Here is a 5,489-nt window from a genome sequence, read left to right on the forward strand (position 1 = left end):
ACTTGGAACCAACCCAAATGTCCATGAATGATAGACTGGATTAAGAAAATGTGGCACATAAACACCATGGAATACTATGTAGCCATAAAAAAGGATGAGTTTATGTCCTTTGTAGGGACGTGGATGAAGCTGGAAACCTTCATTCTGGCAAACTATCGCAAGGGCAGAAAACCAAACACCGCATGTTCTCACTGATAGGTGGGAATTGAACAATGAGAACAATTGGACATAGGAAAGGGAACATCACGCACTGGGGCCTGCTGTGGGGAGCAGGGAGAGGGGAGGGAAAGCATTAGGATATATACCTAGTATAAATGACAAGTTAGCGGGTGCAGCACACCAGCGTGGCACATACATACATATGTAACAAACCTGCACATTGTGCACATGTACCCTAGAACTTAAAGTGTAATAATAAAAATTTTAAAAAAAGGACAATAACCAGGGGCAGAGACATGAGTTGAATGTGAAGTAGAATCATTCACTTATTGATAAGAAATATACATAAGCCTTTTAAGAATTGAAACTAGGGATGCAAATCTCAGAATGCATAACAAATCCTGGTAACAGGAAATGAAGTACCTGCGTGAAACCAAACGATACGTTTCAATGGACTAGAACTTGGCTAGTCCATATAACTGGATTTGAAAACTTCTCAGTGACTAAAGATACCTTCATGGGAACTTTCCATTGTCCCAGAGTTTATCACCTAAGAGAAAAATATCACTATAATATGCATGTACCACAAATGGTTATAATATTCATACTCAAATAGTTATAATATTCATACTCTAATTGTTTTCATGGTACATGAATAAAATTATCCTATGACCTCGCTGATGTAAGCCAGTCCTGGTCTTCCATAAAGCCATGTTTACTTTCAGAAGTGTACTGCTTGCTTAATAAATTATTAGATCATTCTATACATAGTCACTAGATAAAAAGTCAACATAAACAATGATCAGGAACTAATGAAGACTTTCAGCCCTGAACTGAGGCAAAACAAAAATTCTCCTTCAGTAATCCCAGGTAGAAAGTGTATATACATGTGTGCACAAACACATGACAATAGAAGATAATCTTCTGAAGATGAGACCACAGTAAAAAGTTACAAATACAACCCACATGAGAGAGAATCAGTCAATTGTATAAAGAGGAGAATTTACAATATAAGTAAAACTAATATACTGTAAATGGTAGTTGAAAGTGCTCAGATAGCTAAAGAAAAAATAGAAACAAGAAAGAATAGAATGAAAAAAAACAGGAAATATGAAGAGTAATCAAGTAGAACTTTAAGATGAATAGTTTTTGAAAAACATATTAGCCTAAATTAATGATTTAAAGGATGGATCATATATAGATCTATAAGTATTAACTGAAACAAATGTTAAAACTGAAGACATAGATCAGAATGTAATTCAGAGAAATAAAACAAAATGGAAAATGTGAATAAAATTATGGGGCTCTAACGATGTAATGGTAAGTCCCTATATATTTTAATATAGAATGCCTAAGAATTTCTCAAAATTCAAGAAGACATTATTCCTGATATAAAAGAATTACATTGAATTCTGAGAAGAAGAGAAACAAATTCACACCAAATGCCTCATAGTAAAAATGTATAACATCAAAAAATAGAAAATTTTAACTATTAAGATTATTTCACAGTACTAATAGTAAGGAAATAGATTTGATAATAGGCTTCTCTTAAGCAGTAATATGTGGTACAAGACTATTGATTGATATACTCAAAGTACTGGAGGAAAATAATGGTCAACTAGCTTGTTACAATAGGGTATTATTCAATAATGTAGTACTTAAGGTCATTTTAAGACTAGAAAAGATTGACAGAATTAATTCATCTTTGACATTAAAAAGATCCATTAACTGATTTCTTAAGGAAGAAAAATATTAAATCCAGAAGAAATGAGTTGAATTTTAAAAATTTGTTAGCAGAGATATTAGTAAATAATTATCTTCCTTAACTTAGAATTTCTATGTTTTTAACTTGAAGAACTTTGAATTCATGTTCCAAGTACCCTTCATTAAGTTATTGAGGGTTATGAGTTATATAATGTAAAAAGGGAGTATCATTGTACTCTTGATCCAAAATGACTAGCTTTTATGTTTTGTTTTCTAAACATTATTGTCTTGGCCACTCTCTCAAGCACTTTTAAACACACACACACACACACACACGTATAACCATTAAAGGTTGTGTGATACTAAGTGCAATAGCTTGGATTTAAATCCAGGTCCCATGAATTAAAAATGAAAAAGCTGTCCACTACTTTATGGAGTCTTAGTTGATTACATCGCAGCAGATGCCTATTCCCTATATTGTGCCCTACTCTGTGTAATATTACAACCTGTGACTAATGTACACCAATCATCCATAATCTCATATGTGAGAAGTAGAAAATGTAGATATATCCCTATGAAACATCATAAAGATATATTTGTGATGACCAATAAATATTCACTCACGTATTTGTCTAGATAAATGCTAAGAACCTTTGTAATAATGGACATACCTGTGCTGTCCAGTGTGACAAGCACTAGCCACATATAGCTACTGAGCACATGAGCATTTGAAATGTAGTTAGTGCAACTGAGATATAAATTTTTAAGTTTATTTTATGTCAATTCTTACATTGATATTTAAATAGCTACATGTGACTGGTGGCTTTTGTATTGAATCATGCTGGTCTATAGCAGTAGTTTAAAACTACTAAAAATGAGTAGATTTCTTGTGAGGCAAATTAGGAATAGTTTAGACATCCTAATTTAATAGCAAACATCTCCAATAGCCATTTAAAGTTTCTCCAGTTTTACATTGATTTACTGTAACACATTTTTCTCTGTGAGTATACTTGCAATAACTTTCTCCTATATTAAGAATGAATGTTATATAAGTTGGTAAACCTTGTTTTAAATCCAAAATCACATAAACTGGATAACACTGAACTATTTATTTATCTAAGCTTCAGTTTTCTCATTTTTGTAAGAACAATAATAATAAGAAGAACAATCCCTTTGCTTCCTCGCAGAATAAGAGCAAAAAAATTGTTAGGAGAATTGGAGAAGTAATATGTATAAATGATATATCACAGTGATTTATTGCATAAATCTAAATACATTGGTGTCAAGAAGGGTTATCCTTAAATACAAGTGGTTATGGAGGTATTGGTAGCTATCATAAAATGGTGGAACAAACAAAGAGTCCAGGTAAACAATAAGAAAATAAAATAATAACAAACATCCAAATGCATTTTGCTTTCATATAAAGAAATCATGGTGATAGAGAGTATGCTGATTAATTTTTCTAAGGTGTGTAAGAATCAGGTATGGTGATTATGTTAAGTGTAAAGAGCAGAAAATGCAAAGTCTTGAAAAATGTAAAATCAAGTTGGATATAATTATGGCACATAATTATTAATTATGTTAAATCATTTCTAGATAAAGCTATCTCACCTATGTCAACAGAAATAAGCATTATCTATTTATAACCAATACTTGAAGAATAATTTAAGCAAGTTTTTACTCGGATAGATTAATTAACATATTCTGTATCCCTTATTAGATTTCTGTCACAAGCTAGATTGAAATAATTAGTATTAGGTTGAGGCAATTAAAACTAGGTATTCCAATATTCCACTGTTATATACCATTTTTAGACACCTATTTCACATCTCTTCCCAGTTTTTTTTTTTCACTTATTTCCCTCCATAATTGATTAGTTTTTTTTTTTTTTTTTTTGGAGACAGAGTCTAGCTCTGTCGCCCAGGCTGGAGTGCAGTGGCGCGATCTCGGCTCACTGCAAGCTCCGCCTCCCGGGTTTATGCCATTCTCCTGCCTCAGCCTCCCGAGTAGCTGGGACTACAGGCGCCCGCCATCTCGCCCGGCTAGTTTTTTGTATTTTTTAGTAGAGACGGGGTTTCACCATGTAGCTCAGGATGGTCTCGATCTCCTGACCTCGTGATCCACCCGTCTCGGCCTCCCAAAGTGCTGGGATTACAGGCTTGAGCCACCGCGCCCGGCCGATTAGTTTTAATCAACAACACAAGTCTTGAATTTCTAAAGACGTGGTAAGAGTAGATGGTTATAAACATTAAGATGAAAAATGTTTCAGAAAAATACATTTGCATGGTAGCATACTTCTGAAAAGTTTTCCACTGGACAGATGCAAAAAAATTTATACTGGGCTCTTACTGTACCTATATATTTCAATCTAAAATGCAAATTTCATAATAATTCTTTCTCAGACTGTCTCTCACTCAGCAGATTGCTCTAGAGAGGCCCTTCTGAAAAGTCAGAGTTGGCATGCAAAGTGAAAAACCATTTGCCATCCCTACCATCTGCTCTTCTTTGACATGGAATGCTTGCCAAAGTAATAGAACTGCAAATTACCAATAAGTTTCCAAAATAAATAATTCAAATATAGACTATTAGAGCTTAAGAGAATCTTAATTCAATTCCCTTACATTATCATGAAACTTGAAGTCTAGAGAGGTAAAATAATTTATCTGAAGTCTTGTAACTTAATGTGATTAGCCCATTGAAACTCCCCACGTTTATGCCTGTTTAAGTGACTATTTCTCTAATGAACTTAATACAAGATTTGTAAGTTAGGTTGGTGCAAAAGCAATTGTGGTTTTTGCCACTGAAAGTAACGGCACCACTCTCCTGTTTGTTCTATCTGGTAAATTTATCTTTACAGGTCAAGTCACATGGCATTTTCTCCTAAAAAAAGTATTTTCTGTCTTCTCCAAGCACCCTTAGTTATTGCATTCTGTTCCTCCAGAATGTTTTGTCCCCAACTTTATTTTGTTCAACATATCATATTATATTATAATTACTACAATTATATACTTAACATTTTCTAGCTTCTTCAAAATATTATATATAGCTGAGGACAAAGGTTTTGAGAATCATTAGAGCTCTTCATAGATATTCTGGCCCCCTCCTCCCCAGCACATGGTAGAATTGCACTTCTCTACCCCTTTTCAAATTAGGTGTAGCACTGTGATCTGTGCTGTTTATATACTGACACTTTAAGAACCAGAGGTTGGTGTGTCATATTCCTTTCCTCTGCCACACAGATTGTGGAAAAAACAAGTAAAAATGTTAACTGTGCTCACTACCAGGGAGACAGGATCTGTACTCCAAACCCCAGCATCACACAATATTCTCATGTAATAAACCTGCACATCTACCCCTGTATCTAAAATATAAGTTGAAATGTAAATATATATATGTATCAACAGAGATTTCTAAGTTACTATAATGAGCACAACACACCCCCGCTCACCCAAATGAGTCATGCTGTTTTATAGAGAGGTAAAATTTTATGCCACAAGAATTTGGGGTCTTAAAAGCAGCAAAATCTAACCTATTCTCACTAATGCATTGCTTGTGTCTTGCACATTCTTATATCCCAGTACCTCAGTCTTTGGTCTGTAATTGTAATTTCTGAATTGATGTCAACT

Source organism: Colobus angolensis, unplaced genomic scaffold, assembly GCF_000951035.1.
Source record: "Colobus angolensis palliatus isolate OR3802 unplaced genomic scaffold, Cang.pa_1.0 Scaffold179, whole genome shotgun sequence".
NCBI classification, from domain to species: domain Eukaryota; kingdom Metazoa; phylum Chordata; class Mammalia; order Primates; family Cercopithecidae; genus Colobus; species Colobus angolensis.